This window comes from Phyllobates terribilis, unplaced genomic scaffold, assembly GCF_046119375.1.
Source record: "Phyllobates terribilis strain yellow unplaced genomic scaffold, ASM4611937v1 Scaffold_1114__1_contigs__length_410381, whole genome shotgun sequence".
Taxonomy (NCBI): Eukaryota; Metazoa; Chordata; class Amphibia; order Anura; family Dendrobatidae; genus Phyllobates; species Phyllobates terribilis.
Genome location: NW_027363874.1, coordinates 85,447 through 100,347, shown reverse-complemented (window position 1 = coordinate 100,347; position 14,901 = coordinate 85,447). Strand labels below are relative to the sequence as shown.

Genomic DNA, 14,901 nt, shown 5'->3' with positions numbered 1-14,901 from the left:
GTTCTGAGATCTTCAGTGTCAACGAATTTTCACGTCAAGGTAATTATGACGTTACCTTTATGAACCAGGATGTTTGCCTTAATGTCTTTGAATGGCTCCGTGGTCACTCTAGTGACCCCTGCTTGGAAGGAGTTAGATGGGAACCTTTGTTTGGTCTGCAAGAAAAGGAGGTGACTGTGACTGTCTATAACCCTTTTACAGACCCTGAGCTGCTGGAGTGCTTCCTCTCTCGCTACTGTGAATATGTGCGGAAGGGAGTGAAGCAAGTCAATTGTCTAGGAATCTTTAACTGTCAGTATAAATTCCGTGTGAAATTGAAAAGGGATCCTGACAGTGTGGGGGGCTTTAGACACCCTCCATCAAATTTTTCCGTTGCAGGCCATAGAGGTTTCCTCTTTTACCCAGGCCAGCCCATGTTTTGCCGTAGATGCTTTTCTTTCGGACATACCATGGTAACATGCCTTAAAGGGCAGTGTTGCCGAAATTGCAGAAAGGAGGGGCATATGGCCAACCAGTGTCCAGAGGCCAAGTCCTGTGATGTCTGTGGGAGTAGTGATCACATGTATAAGGACTGTCCTATGAGTGCACCTAGACGTTCTGATAAAGAACAGAAGGAGGAAGAGCTGGAGAGGAGGCAGATGGCAAGCGCACTGAAAGTGCTGGAAAGATTGGAGAGGGAGGAGAGAGAGGGAAGGAGGCGGGAAACTGGTAGAGCCTCTCCCTCTACGGCGCCAGAGGAGGTGTCCCTGAGACCATGTTCTTCTTCTGCTGAAGAAATGAGGAAGAAGCGGAGGGAAGAAAAGGAGTTCTGGAGGGAAGTGGCAAAGGTGGAGAAAAAGGCAGTGTCTGCGAGAATATCTAGGAAAGTGGTGGAAGCAGAGCTGCCTGAGATGATGACTTTTGGAGAGGCAATGGACGCAACAGGATGTGAAGTGCAAATCTCGGAACCCGACAGTCCTGAACACCCTTCGGGTCCTGAAAACATTGAAGATTTTTCTTCGGAGGATGATAGGGGTGCAAAGAAGAGTCGTAGGGAGGATGGTGGGGGCAGTGATGATGCAGATTTTAGTGAGCCTCAGAGGAAGATCAGAACTGCCAGAATGAGGAGTGTGGCTGGTGAAGCCAGCGGGTCGGAAACCAGCTGTTCTGTTCTGATGGCGGAGGAGGATAGTGGTGGTGCTGGATAGTGTCACCATATAATATTGTAAATGTTTTTTCTTTTTGTCCTCTTGTGAGCTTTGGTTTAGGCCAAAGGCTATTTCTTTGTGTAATTGGTGAAGGAGTAGAAGTATTATGGGATTTACCATAGTGTCCCAAAACGTAAGAGTGTTTAAAAGTAAAGTAAGAAGAGCTGCTATTTTTGAGTTTTTAGCTATGCAAAATGCATCTATTTTTTGTTTACAAGAATGTGGGGTAGTGGATGGTGTGAAAGGGGATGAATGGTCTTATGGAGCGTCTGTGTGGTCGGGGAGTGCATGTAATAAGAATGATGGTGTGGGTATTTTGGTTAAAGGAAGGGAGGTTGTTTTGAGTGATTATTTGGTTATTGAGGTGGGGAGATGTATCCTTGCTAATTTTGTATACAAGAATGTAAAGTTTTGTGTTATTAATGTTTATGCGCCAGTTGAAAAAAATGAGCGCAAAAATTTATTTGAAAAAATTAAGCTTTTTGTTCCAGGAAGAATACCTGTGGTAATTGTGGGTGATATGAACTGTGATGTGGGGAGAGTGAATGTGGATGTGTCTGGGAAAGCATTATTGGAGTTAGTGAATGATTTTGGGTTGTGTGATATGCAGCGCGTGTGTAACATGAATCCTTTGTTGAACACTTTCTTTTCTGAGAGTGGTAGGGTACAATCCAGATTGGATTATTGTTTTATTTCTAAAAATATGGTTTCTGTTAATTATAGGCAGGAAAACGTTCTTTTTTCAGATCATGTGTGTATGTTGTGTGAGTTGGATATAAAAGTTGATGGAGTGTTTGGGAGAGGATTGTGGAAGTTAAATGTTAAACTGTTAGAGAATGAAGATGTGAGAAAGGAGTATGAAAGGCGGTATGAAGAATGGTGTAAGCATAAAAATGAGTTTGGGAATGTTTGTGAGTGGTGGGACTGGGTGAAGAAACAAACAAAAATGTTCTTTAAAAATTTAGGATACAAGTATGCAGCAATTAAAAGAGAGAGTTTTGTTAAACTGAACGCGCGGTTGAGCGTTTTGTATAAGTTAAGGGAAGGAGGAGTTGAGGTGGAGGAGGATATTTTAGAGGTAAAAAAGGAGATTAGTGAGTTTTTGTTGGAGAGAGGGAGAAGCATAGTGTTTAGGGCAAAGATTGATAAGATGGAGCAGGATGAGAAATGTTCTCGGTTTTTCTTTAAAAAAGTTTTTGGAAAGAAACAGAGTATGAGCGTGGTGTATGGAGCAGATGGAAGTGAGGTGAGTGGAGAGGATATGTGTGAAGAGGTGGCTAAGTTTTATGAGGATCTGTATGCAGTGAAACAGAGGGATGAATGTTTGGAGAATGATGTTTTGAGTGTGTTAGAGAGTAAGTTGAGTGAAGCAGAAAGAGAGAGAGTGATGGGTGAGGTGACTGGTGATGAGGTATGGAAGGTTATGTGTAGTATGGCTTTGAATAAGACGCCGGGGGAGGATGGCCTCCCAGTAGAATTTTATCGTGTGATGTGGGGTGTGATTGGTAAGGACTTTGTGGATGTATGTAAGTATATGTGGGGAAACATGGAGGTGGCTGAGAGTATGCGTGCAGGTATGGTTGTGTTAATTCCTAAGAAAGGGGATTTGAAAAGTCTGAGGAATTGGAGGCCAATAACGTTACTTAATTGTGATTATAAAATCTATGCAAAACTTATGGCTAATAGGATGCGTGATGTGATAGAGAGTGTGATTGGGGATGAGCAGTGTTGTGCGGTACCTGGGAGGCGGATTCATGAGTGTGTGTGTATGTTAAGAGATTGTCTATGGGATTGCATGGGTCGTAAGAAGAGTGAATTTTTGTTAAGTTTGGATTTTGAAAAGGCTTATGATAGGTTGTCGCATGGTTTTTTGTTCAGAGTGTTGTTAAAAATGGGTTTTCCGGCTGATTTTGTTGGGCGAGTGAGAAGTTTGTATGCGGGTGTTTATAGCTGTGTTTTAATGAATGGGTATGTGGGTAGGAAAGTGAATGTGTTTTCGGGTGTGCGACAGGGGTGTCCTTTGTCCCCTGTAGCATTTATTTGTGCAATTGAGCCATTGTTGTGTATGCTGAGGAAAGATAAGGTAATTCGTGGTGTGCAAGTGCCGGGAGGTGGAGGAAAAGAATGGAAGGTGAGTGGTTATATGGATGACGTGTGTGTATTATGTGATTCTGAATGTTCGGTGAGGCGGGTGAAGTTGTTAGTGTCTATTTTTTGTGGTGCATCTGCGTTTAAAGTGAATTGGGAAAAGAGTGAGTGTAAGGGTTTTGGAGGCGGAAGTTTAAGTAGGGATGTAGGTGTGAATGTAGTGAATGGACCTATTAAAGTTTTGGGTGTGAAGTTTTCAGAGAGTTTGGATGGGAAAGAAAGTTGGGATGATGCAAAAGGAAAAGTTGAGCAGAAGTTGAATTTTTGGAAATTGAGGAGTTTATCCTTTTTTGGGAAGATTTTAATTGTTAAGAGTGTGGTGTTGCCAATATTTTTATATATTGCGGTAGTATTTCCACCAGGATATATGTGTATGAGAAGCTTGAATAGAATTTTATTTGTTTTTTTGTGGAACTCGAAAATGGAGAGAGCTAGGAGAGAAATTTTGGTTAAAAGAGTGGAAAAAGGTGGTTTGGGTTTTCCGAATTTGGACGTGTTTTTTGGTGTGAATATCGTTGTGTTTGTTTTGAAAGTGATTAGGGCGGATGGAAAGTTTTCATCTATGTGTAGGTATTTATTTGGAGCGTATTTGTTTCGTTTAAAGTGGCAAGAAAGGGATTTGCGATGTCCGATTGCTTTTGAGGTGCCTGTATGGTATGTGTGGGTTTATAAGTTTTTGGTGAGGTATGAACTGTGTGATGCAAATGTGAGATTGCTGGAGAATAAGAAGGCTGTGTATAGGATGATTGAATGTAGAGAGGTAGAATGTGGAATAAATATGGTTAGGGGTGGTGATGTGCAGAAGGTTTGGAAGAAAGTGCGGATGAGTGGTATGACCAACAAACAGAGTGAAGTTGTGTGGCAGTCTTTACATGGAGTATTACCTGTGAGAGAGTTTCAGAGGAATAGAGGTTTGGTGAGGAGTGAAATGTGTCCAAGAAATGGCTGTGGTGGAAGGGAAAGTGTGTTGCATGTTTTTTGGAATTGCCAGTATGCTAGAGATGTGATTGGGAGAATGGGGCCTTTGTGTAAAGAATTGTGTGGTGTGAATTTGTTGTCTTTTGAGTTGTTTATGTTTGGTTTGGGAATATGTGATGGGACGAAGGAAAGAGTCTTGTGGTTGATGCTTGCATGTATAAAGGAAGTGTTATGGGATGTGAGGAATGTGTATGTGTTTAAAAGGAAGGAAATTGCTGTAAAGGATAGTGTGAAGGTGATTTTGGGGAAGATGTATGTGTGTTTCCTATGGGACAAAAAGAGGAGAGGGGAAGTGGATGCGGAGGGAATATGGAAAGTTAAAAAGTGGAGATATATTGTTAGTACCTCTTGATTTTTGTTATTGTTGTTTTGAAATATGAAATAAATATTTCCGATGATGATGGGGACAGCAAATTGCGTATTGGATTTGACGCAGCTGTTTTGATGGAATTTTCCTTTGTCTGGTTTCCATAGACTGTGGAATTTCCTCGTCTGAGGAGAAAAAAAAAATAAAAAAAAAAATCTGTTCTTATCAGTTTAATATCTGATACGTCCCCTATCTGGGGACCATATATTAAATGGATTTTTAGAACAGGGAGATGGAAAAAGAGCTTGCTCTGTCCACTCCACGCATTGACCTGGTATTGCAGTATCTCCAGGACCGGTGCACCCCTTCTTTAATGCAGTTTCTAAAATCAGAAAGTATTGAATTCAATGTTTTTTGTTCATTTTGCTTGTTTGTCGGATTTTGGGATGGACTCTTTGGCTTTGCTTTTCTTCTCCTCATTGGATTTTTCATGTTCAAAGTTGCAGAAGCCAGATTACAAGCTCATTTTGGTTCAACTTCAGCAACTGTGCATTGCATTGCCATGTAATGTAACGCAATGCTATCTTTCTAGCTCTCCCTCTTTACTTCCTTTTGGATAAACAGACATATTAGGCAAGCATTTTGGAGCTTTCACCTAAATAACTACAGGTGGTGAGATAAGCTGCACAATATAATTGACCTTTCAGTATATTGTTGCACACACACCATCTATTTAGCAAATGCCCTTGTTATCAACAGCAGCCTTTTAAACTCACCTGAGCTAACAGGTATGTGCGCTGGTTACTCTGCTGCGCTTAAAATTTCTTTTTTGGTTTGCTACAATGCCTTTTCTGAAACGTTGTCTCCCTCTGCTGGAACACTGACTTCTTTCAATTAATGCCTGCAGACTATAAAAGAGAACCCAACCCAAAAAGTTTGGTTGATTAGTCTGTGGCATTCTGTTAAACTGTTGCTTATGGCGGTCTCTGTGAGCTTCTCAGCGACATTCAGCCAGCCAGGTATCCTGCCTGCAGTAGATGGAATGTGGCAATGGAACGCTGGCTGCGCGTGTCATAATAGGCTCTGAGCCTTTATATACCTGCGCACAGCAGCAGCCACCTTCAGTCTGCTGCTGGACAGCCAGCAGCAGCAGGAGAGGTAAGTAATCAGCAGCCCTCCTGCTAAGGGTAGACAGCTGCTCGTTCCACCCCACCCCCCGCCTTAATTGGTTCTCCTCCCTTCCAACGGTGTTGAGGCGGGTGGGAACAGCAGGGGGTGAGGGTGCTGTGTTTAAAGAGGTGGAGTTATGCAGATCTAAAACGCGTGGATTGCAGCAGCAGCAAGCCGAAAAGTGCAGGCATGTAAGGGATCTAGAGGTTGACAACATGTCTTCTTAACGGGAGTCCAGGAGCTCATCTCCACAAATGGACTCTTCAGGATCCTTGGGTGGCTCCGTAGTTCGAAACCAATTCTGGTTATCGCTTCTCGGCCTTTTGGCTAAGATCAAGTGTAGTATCTGTTCTTATCAGTTTAATATCTGATACGTCCCATATCTGGGGACCATATATTAAATGGATTTTTAGAACAGGGAGATGGAAAAAGAGCTTGCTCTGTCCACTCCACGCATTGACCTGGTATTGCAGTATCTCCAGGACCGGTGCACCCCTTCTTTAATGCAGTTTCTAAAATCAGAAAGTATTGAATTCAATGTTTTTTGTTCATTTTGCTTGTTTGTCGGATTTTGGGATGGACTCTTTGGCTTTGCTTTTCTTCTCCTCATTGGATTTTTCATGTTCAAAGTTGCAGAAGCCAGATGACAAGCTCATTTTGGTTCAACTTCAGCAACTGTGCATTGCATTGCCATGTAATGTAACGCAATGCTATCTTTCTAGCTCTCCCTCTTTACTTCCTTTAGGATAAACAGACATATTAGGCAAGCATTTTGGAGCTTTCACCTAAATAACTACAGGTGGTGAGATAAGCTGCACAATATAATTGACCTTTCAGTATATTGTTGCACACACACCATCTATTTAGCAAATGCCCTTGTTATCAACAGCAGCCTTTTAAACTCACCTGAGCTAACAGGTATGTGCGCTGGTTACTCTGCTGCGCTTAAAATTTCTTTTTTGGTTTGCTACAATGCCTTTTCTGAAGCGTTGTCTCCCTCTGCTGGAACACTGACTTCTTTCAATTAATGCCTGCAGACTATAAAAGAGAACCCAACCCAAAAAGTTTGGTTGATTAGTCTGTGGCATTCTGTTAAACTGTTGCTTATGGCGGTCTCTGTGAGCTTCTCAGCGACATTCAGCCAGCCAGGTATCCTGCCTGCAGTAGATGGAATGTGGCAATGGAACGCTGGCTGCGCGTGTCATAATAGGCTCTGAGCCTTTATATACCTGCGCACAGCAGCAGCCACCTTCAGTCTGCTGCTGGACAGCCAGCAGCAGCAGGAGAGGTAAGTAATCAGCAGCCCTCCTGCTAAGGGTAGACAGCTGCTCGTTCCACCCCACCCCCCGCCTTAATTGGTTCTCCTCCCTTCCAACGGTGTTGAGGCGGGTGGGAACAGCAGGGGGTGAGGGTGCTGTGTTTAAAGAGGTGGAGTTATGCAGATCTAAAACGCGTGGATTGCAGCAGCAGCAAGCCGAAAAGTGCAGGCATGTAAGGGATCTAGAGGTTGACAACATGTCTTCTTAACGGGAGTCCAGGAGCTCATCTCCACAAATGGACTCTTCAGGATCCTTGGGTGGCTCCGTAGTTCGAAACCAATTCTGGTTATCGCTTCTCGGCCTTTTGGCTAAGATCAAGTGTAGTATCTGTTCTTATCAGTTTAATATCTGATACGTCCCCTATCTGGGGACCATATATTAAATGGATTTTTAGAACAGGGAGATGGAAAAAGAGCTTGCTCTGTCCACTCCACGCATTGACCTGGTATTGCAGTATCTCCAGGACCGGTGCACCCCTTCTTTAATGCAGTTTCTAAAATCAGAAAGTATTGAATTCAATGTTTTTTGTTCATTTTGCTTGTTTGTCGGATTTTGGGATGGACTCTTTGGCTTTGCTTTTCTTCTCCTCATTGGATTTTTCATGTTCAAAGTTGCAGAAGCCAGATTACAAGCTCATTTTGGTTCAACTTCAGCAACTGTGCATTGCATTGCCATGTAATGTAACGCAATGCTATCTTTCTAGCTCTCCCTCTTTACTTCCTTTTGGATAAACAGACATATTAGGCAAGCATTTTGGAGCTTTCACCTAAATAACTACAGGTGGTGAGATAAGCTGCACAATATAATTGACCTTTCAGTATATTGTTGCACACACACCATCTATTTAGCAAATGCCCTTGTTATCAACAGCAGCCTTTTAAACTCACCTGAGCTAACAGGTATGTGCGCTGGTTACTCTGCTGCGCTTAAAATTTCTTTTTTGGTTTGCTACAATGCCTTTTCTGAAACGTTGTCTCCCTCTGCTGGAACACTGACTTCTTTCAATTAATGCCTGCAGACTATAAAAGAGAACCCAACCCAAAAAGTTTGGTTGATTAGTCTGTGGCATTCTGTTAAACTGTTGCTTATGGCGGTCTCTGTGAGCTTCTCAGCGACATTCAGCCAGCCAGGTATCCTGCCTGCAGTAGATGGAATGTGGCAATGGAACGCTGGCTGCGCGTGTCATAATAGGCTCTGAGCCTTTATATACCTGCGCACAGCAGCAGCCACCTTCAGTCTGCTGCTGGACAGCCAGCAGCAGCAGGAGAGGTAAGTAATCAGCAGCCCTCCTGCTAAGGGTAGACAGCTGCTCGTTCCACCCCACCCCCCGCCTTAATTGGTTCTCCTCCCTTCCAACGGTGTTGAGGCGGGTGGGAACAGCAGGGGGTGAGGGTGCTGTGTTTAAAGAGGTGGAGTTATGCAGATCTAAAACGCGTGGATTGCAGCAGCAGCAAGCCGAAAAGTGCAGGCATGTAAGGGATCTAGAGGTTGACAACATGTCTTCTTAACGGGAGTCCAGGAGCTCATCTCCACAAATGGACTCTTCAGGATCCTTGGGTGGCTCCGTAGTTCGAAACCAATTCTGGTTATCGCTTCTCGGCCTTTTGGCTAAGATCAAGTGTAGTATCTGTTCTTATCAGTTTAATATCTGATACGTCCCATATCTGGGGACCATATATTAAATGGATTTTTAGAACAGGGAGATGGAAAAAGAGCTTGCTCTGTCCACTCCACGCATTGACCTGGTATTGCAGTATCTCCAGGACCGGTGCACCCCTTCTTTAATGCAGTTTCTAAAATCAGAAAGTATTGAATTCAATGTTTTTTGTTCATTTTGCTTGTTTGTCGGATTTTGGGATGGACTCTTTGGCTTTGCTTTTCTTCTCCTCATTGGATTTTTCATGTTCAAAGTTGCAGAAGCCAGATGACAAGCTCATTTTGGTTCAACTTCAGCAACTGTGCATTGCATTGCCATGTAATGTAACGCAATGCTATCTTTCTAGCTCTCCCTCTTTACTTCCTTTAGGATAAACAGACATATTAGGCAAGCATTTTGGAGCTTTCACCTAAATAACTACAGGTGGTGAGATAAGCTGCACAATATAATTGACCTTTCAGTATATTGTTGCACACACACCATCTATTTAGCAAATGCCCTTGTTATCAACAGCAGCCTTTTAAACTCACCTGAGCTAACAGGTATGTGCGCTGGTTACTCTGCTGCGCTTAAAATTTCTTTTTTGGTTTGCTACAATGCCTTTTCTGAAGCGTTGTCTCCCTCTGCTGGAACACTGACTTCTTTCAATTAATGCCTGCAGACTATAAAAGAGAACCCAACCCAAAAAGTTTGGTTGATTAGTCTGTGGCATTCTGTTAAACTGTTGCTTATGGCGGTCTCTGTGAGCTTCTCAGCGACATTCAGCCAGCCAGGTATCCTGCCTGCAGTAGATGGAATGTGGCAATGGAACGCTGGCTGCGCGTGTCATAATAGGCTCTGAGCCTTTATATACCTGCGCACAGCAGCAGCCACCTTCAGTCTGCTGCTGGACAGCCAGCAGCAGCAGGAGAGGTAAGTAATCAGCAGCCCTCCTGCTAAGGGTAGACAGCTGCTCGTTCCACCCCACCCCCCGCCTTAATTGGTTCTCCTCCCTTCCAACGGTGTTGAGGCGGGTGGGAACAGCAGGGGGTGAGGGTGCTGTGTTTAAAGAGGTGGAGTTATGCAGATCTAAAACGCGTGGATTGCAGCAGCAGCAAGCCGAAAAGTGCAGGCATGTAAGGGATCTAGAGGTTGACAACATGTCTTCTTAACGGGAGTCCAGGAGCTCATCTCCACAAATGGACTCTTCAGGATCCTTGGGTGGCTCCGTAGTTCGAAACCAATTCTGGTTATCGCTTCTCGGCCTTTTGGCTAAGATCAAGTGTAGTATCTGTTCTTATCAGTTTAATATCTGATACGTCCCCTATCTGGGGACCATATATTAAATGGATTTTTAGAACAGGGAGATGGAAAAAGAGCTTGCTCTGTCCACTCCACGCATTGACCTGGTATTGCAGTATCTCCAGGACGGGTGCACCCCTTCTTTAATGCAGTTTCTAAAATCAGAAAGTATTGAATTCAATGTTTTTTGTTCATTTTGCTTGTTTGTCGGATTTTGGGATGGACTCTTTGGCTTTGCTTTTCTTCTCCTCATTGGATTTTTCATGTTCAAAGTTGCAGAAGCCAGATGACAAGCTCATTTTGGTTCAACTTCAGCAACTGTGCATTGCATTGCCATGTAATGTAACGCAATGCTATCTTTCTAGCTCTCCCTCTTTACTTCCTTTTGGATAAACAGACATATTAGGCAAGCATTTTGGAGCTTTCACCTAAATAACTACAGGTGGTGAGATAAGCTGCACAATATAATTGACCTTTCAGTATATTGTTGCACACACACCATCTATTTAGCAAATGCCCTTGTTATCAACAGCAGCCTTTTAAACTCACCTGAGCTAACAGGTATGTGCGCTGGTTACTCTGCTGCACTTAAAATTTCTTTTTTGGTTTGCTACAATGCCTTTTCTGAAACGTTGTCTCCCTCTGCTGGAACACTGACTTCTTTCAATTAATGCCTGCAGACTATAAAAGAGAACCCAACCCAAAAAGTTTGGTTCATTAGTCTGTGGCATTCTGTTAAACTGTTGCTTATGGCGGTCTCTGTGAGCTTCTCAGCGACATTCAGCCAGCCAGGTATCCTGCCTGCAGTAGATGGAATGTGGCAATGGAACGCTGGCTGCGCGTGTCATAATAGGCTCTGAGCCTTTATATACCTGCGCACAGCAGCAGCCACCTTCAGTCTGCTGCTGGACAGCCAGCAGCAGCAGGAGAGGTAAGTAATCAGCAGCCCTCCTGCTAAGGGTAGACAGCTGCTCGTTCCACCCCACCCCCCGCCTTAATTGGTTCTCCTCCCTTCCAACGGTGTTGAGGCGGGTGGGAACAGCAGGGGGTGAGGGTGCTGTGTTTAAAGAGGTGGAGTTATGCAGATCTAAAACGCGTGGATTGCAGCAGCAGCAAGCCGAAAAGTGCAGGCATGTAAGGGATCTAGAGGTTGACAACATGTCTTCTTAACGGGAGTCCAGGAGCTCATCTCCACAAATGGACTCTTCAGGATCCTTGGGTGGCTCCGTAGTTCGAAACCAATTCTGGTTATCGCTTCTCGGCCTTTTGGCTAAGATCAAGTGTAGTATCTGTTCTTATCAGTTTAATATCTGATACGTCCCCTATCTGGGGACCATATATTAAATGGATTTTTAGAACAGGGAGATGGAAAAAGAGCTTGCTCTGTCCACTCCACGCATTGACCTGGTATTGCAGTATCTCCAGGACCGGTGCACCCCTTCTTTAATGCAGTTTCTAAAATCAGAAAGTATTGAATTCAATGTTTTTTGTTCATTTTGCTTGTTTGTCGGATTTTGGGATGGACTCTTTGGCTTTGCTTTTCTTCTCCTCATTGGATTTTTCATGTTCAAAGTTGCAGAAGCCAGATGACAAGCTCATTTTGGTTCAACTTCAGCAACTGTGCATTGCATTGCCATGTAATGTAACGCAATGCTATCTTTCTAGCTCTCCCTCTTTACTTCCTTTTGGATAAACAGACATATTAGGCAAGCATTTTGGAGCTTTCACCTAAATAACTACAGGTGGTGAGATAAGCTGCACAATATAATTGACCTTTCAGTATATTGTTGCACACACACCATCTATTTAGCAAATGCCCTTGTTATCAACAGCAGCCTTTTAAACTCACCTGAGCTAACAGGTATGTGCGCTGGTTACTCTGCTGCGCTTAAAATTTCTTTTTTGGTTTGCTACAATGCCTTTTCTGAAACGTTGTCTCCCTCTGCTGGAACACTGACTTCTTTCAATTAATGCCTGCAGACTATAAAAGAGAACCCAACCCAAAAAGTTTGGTTGATTAGTCTGTGGCATTCTGTTAAACTGTTGCTTATGGCGGTCTCTGTGAGCTTCTCAGCGACATTCAGCCAGCCAGGTATCCTGCCTGCAGTAGATGGAATGTGGCAATGGAACGCTGGCTGCGCGTGTCATAATAGGCTCTGAGCCTTTATATACCTGCGCACAGCAGCAGCCAACTTCAGTCTGCTGCTGGACAGCCAGCAGCAGCAGGAGAGGTAAGTAATCAGCAGCCCTCCTGCTAAGGGTAGACAGCTGCTCGTTCCACCCCACCCCCCGCCTTAATTGGTTCTCCTCCCTTCCAACGGTGTTGAGGCGGGTGGGAACAGCAGGGGGTGAGGGTGCTGTGTTTAAAGAGGTGGAGTTATGCAGATCTAAAACGCGTGGATTGCAGCAGCAGCAAGCCGAAAAGTGCAGGCATGTAAGGGATCTAGAGGTTGACAACATGTCTTCTTAACGGGAGTCCATGAGCTCATCTCCACAAATGGACTCTTCAGGATCCTTGGGTGGCTCCGTAGTTCGAAACCAATTCTGGTTATCGCTTCTCGGCCTTTTGGCACGATCTATCAGGTTTACCTGTGTGGTCTTGCCTGTGAGGTGCTCTTGGTACCCTTTCTCTCGGCCTGGGGGGATCGTTCCTCTTCGGAGGGACTTAACCCCCCTGCTGCTATTGGGAGGAAGGATTAGTCCGGGAGCAACGGGAAGGGATCCCATGAAGGCTTGCGCCTTTCAGAGAGAAGAGTCGGTACGTTCCTGAGTGAAGGATGCCGGCAACGCTCACATATTCATCGGGTGATGCCCGGATGCGGAACACCGTGAGGATTGAAGTTGGAGCAGGATCGAGGACGGAGAAGAACTTGGACTACATCTGCCATAGGATTCTGCTTGGAGTTCTGGAGTTTCGGCGGGAAGACATATTCTGCTTCCAGGACAATGAGTACAAGGGGACTTACACCATCACCTTCAAGAGCCAGGGATGCTGTCACCAACTCGTACAAAAGGTAAATGAGAAAAACTACTTAGATGAATTGGATGGACTAACCTTTTGTCTCTTGTATGCCTATGACGAGATCCCTATCGTGGTGCATTTCCCGAACCCCTTTGTGGAAGCTGCAGACATCTCGACCTACCTTATCCGTTATTGTGATGATCTGAGATACCTGGGCACTGTGAAGAACGCGGTAGGCTTCTGGTGCGGCAAGAGGAGGTACATGGCCCGTCTAAAGAGGGACCCAAGCGGGGTGGGAGGAATGCTACACCCTCCCTCAACATTTGTGATCGGTAAGAGCAGAGGCTACTTATTTTACCCTGGAATGCCGGTATGTTGCAGGAACTGTGGACAAATGGGTCATACCCAAACGTCCTGCACGGGCAGGAAAGTAGACCGCTGCAATAATTGCAGCTGTTACGGACATTTAATGAAGGACTGTCCCGCTGGGAGGAAATGCAATCTTTGTGGTGAGGCGGGGCACATGTTCCGAGGATGCCCCAACAGGACCAGGACCAGGACCTACGCAGAAGCTGCATCTTCTGCAGCTGAGCCGATGCGCCCGCCGGTCTTCACTGGCGGGCCGGCGTCGGAGGGCGGTTCGAAGGGCGAGAAGGCTGGGATGGAGCAGGGAGCCGGAGGCCCCTCTGGGGCGGCCCCTGCATCGAAGTCCCTTAACGATGGGCGGACCTCGCATGGACCGGAGCGGAGGGGTCCTCCTTCTGGGAGGGTATCCTCCGTGTCGATGGTTCCCGATACCGATCCTGTTGGGCTGGAGGGTGGTGCCCCTGTGCGGTTGGCTACAGGGGACCACGCAGCGATGGCCTCAGGATCTTCCAGGGCGATTAGCCAGCCAGATGAGGGGGCTTTGCTTCTAGGTGGCGAACATCAGGGAATCTGTGTTGGTGATCTTATCCTGATGGACCAGTCTCTCCCCCTGGAGGAGGTGGAGGAAGAGGAGGACTGCACTAGTGACCTGGTGGAGTCTGCCCCGAAAAAGAGACGGAATGTCGAAGCCCCAGCGTCTCCTGGAATGTGGCTGGGAACCGTGACCTACGAGGGGGCAACCGCCGGCTCACAGAATATCGAGTCGTTTGGGTCCTCTAGCCCGGATGTCCTGGAGCAATTTGACATACAGGGCTTTGAGTCAGGTGTCCTCATGGAAGATCCACCACCCTGACCTATGAATGCCCACATTAAGACTTGTCTCACTGAATGTGAGGTCATTAAAGAGCCCAGTTCGTAGGGCTGCTCTATTTAAGTACTTAGAAACCACTGACTTTGACATATGTTTATTACAGGAATGCGGGATACAACATGCACTAAATTATAATGACATCAAGACAGATTGGAGACTGGGGCCCTCCATCTGGTCTGGCTCCAATGACAACAAGTCAGCGGGGGTGGGCTTCCTCTGTCGTGGGAGAAATATTACTATAAATACTGTCACAGAAATAGTACCAGGCAGAGTGGTTTTAGTGCATTTTAAATTTAATGGTTTTACCCTACGTGTAATGAATGTTTATGCTTCCCCTGATAAGCAAGAGAGAATTAATTTATTTGGGATATTGCCATTGTACTGTACTGGGTCATCTCCTCTGATCGTAGGGGGTGATTTTAATTGTCTTTGTGCTAGTGAACAACGAGCGGGGGGTGACCCTTTACGCAAATTGGATAAGTCATGTCATCTATTGAAAGATTTTATAACTGATTTTAAATTATGCGATGCGTGGAGGTCACTTCTGCCGACGGACCCTGGTTATACGTGGTCCGGAAGAGGGGTGTCTTCCAGGATCGATTTTATTTTCCTATCAGATGATTTTAACCCTGTAAAATGTGTTTTAACATCAAAT

At 45.1% G+C, this 14,901-nt stretch overlaps 6 non-coding genes across 6 annotated transcripts; all 6 read left to right on the top strand.

Annotated features, from left to right (window-relative positions):
• The first annotated feature begins 4,795 nt into the window (after positions 1-4,795).
• Positions 4,796-4,988, top strand: LOC141243090 (U2 spliceosomal RNA). Its single transcript, XR_012307411.1, has one exon. It is a non-coding gene; the product is annotated as a U2 spliceosomal RNA (small nuclear RNA).
• A 1,109-nt stretch (positions 4,989-6,097) lies between these two features.
• On the top strand, positions 6,098-6,288 carry LOC141243080 (U2 spliceosomal RNA). The gene has a single exon (XR_012307402.1). It is a non-coding gene; the product is annotated as a U2 spliceosomal RNA (small nuclear RNA).
• A 1,109-nt stretch (positions 6,289-7,397) lies between these two features.
• On the top strand, positions 7,398-7,588 carry LOC141243072 (U2 spliceosomal RNA). Its single transcript, XR_012307394.1, has one exon. It is a non-coding gene; the product is annotated as a U2 spliceosomal RNA (small nuclear RNA).
• Positions 7,589-8,697: 1,109 nt separating this feature from the next.
• Positions 8,698-8,888, top strand: LOC141243079 (U2 spliceosomal RNA). Its single transcript, XR_012307401.1, has one exon. It is a non-coding gene; the product is annotated as a U2 spliceosomal RNA (small nuclear RNA).
• Positions 8,889-9,997: 1,109 nt separating this feature from the next.
• Positions 9,998-10,188, top strand: LOC141243076 (U2 spliceosomal RNA). The gene has a single exon (XR_012307398.1). It is a non-coding gene; the product is annotated as a U2 spliceosomal RNA (small nuclear RNA).
• Positions 10,189-11,297: 1,109 nt separating this feature from the next.
• Positions 11,298-11,488, top strand: LOC141243071 (U2 spliceosomal RNA). The gene has a single exon (XR_012307393.1). It is a non-coding gene; the product is annotated as a U2 spliceosomal RNA (small nuclear RNA).
• Positions 11,489-14,901: the final 3,413 nt, after the last annotated feature.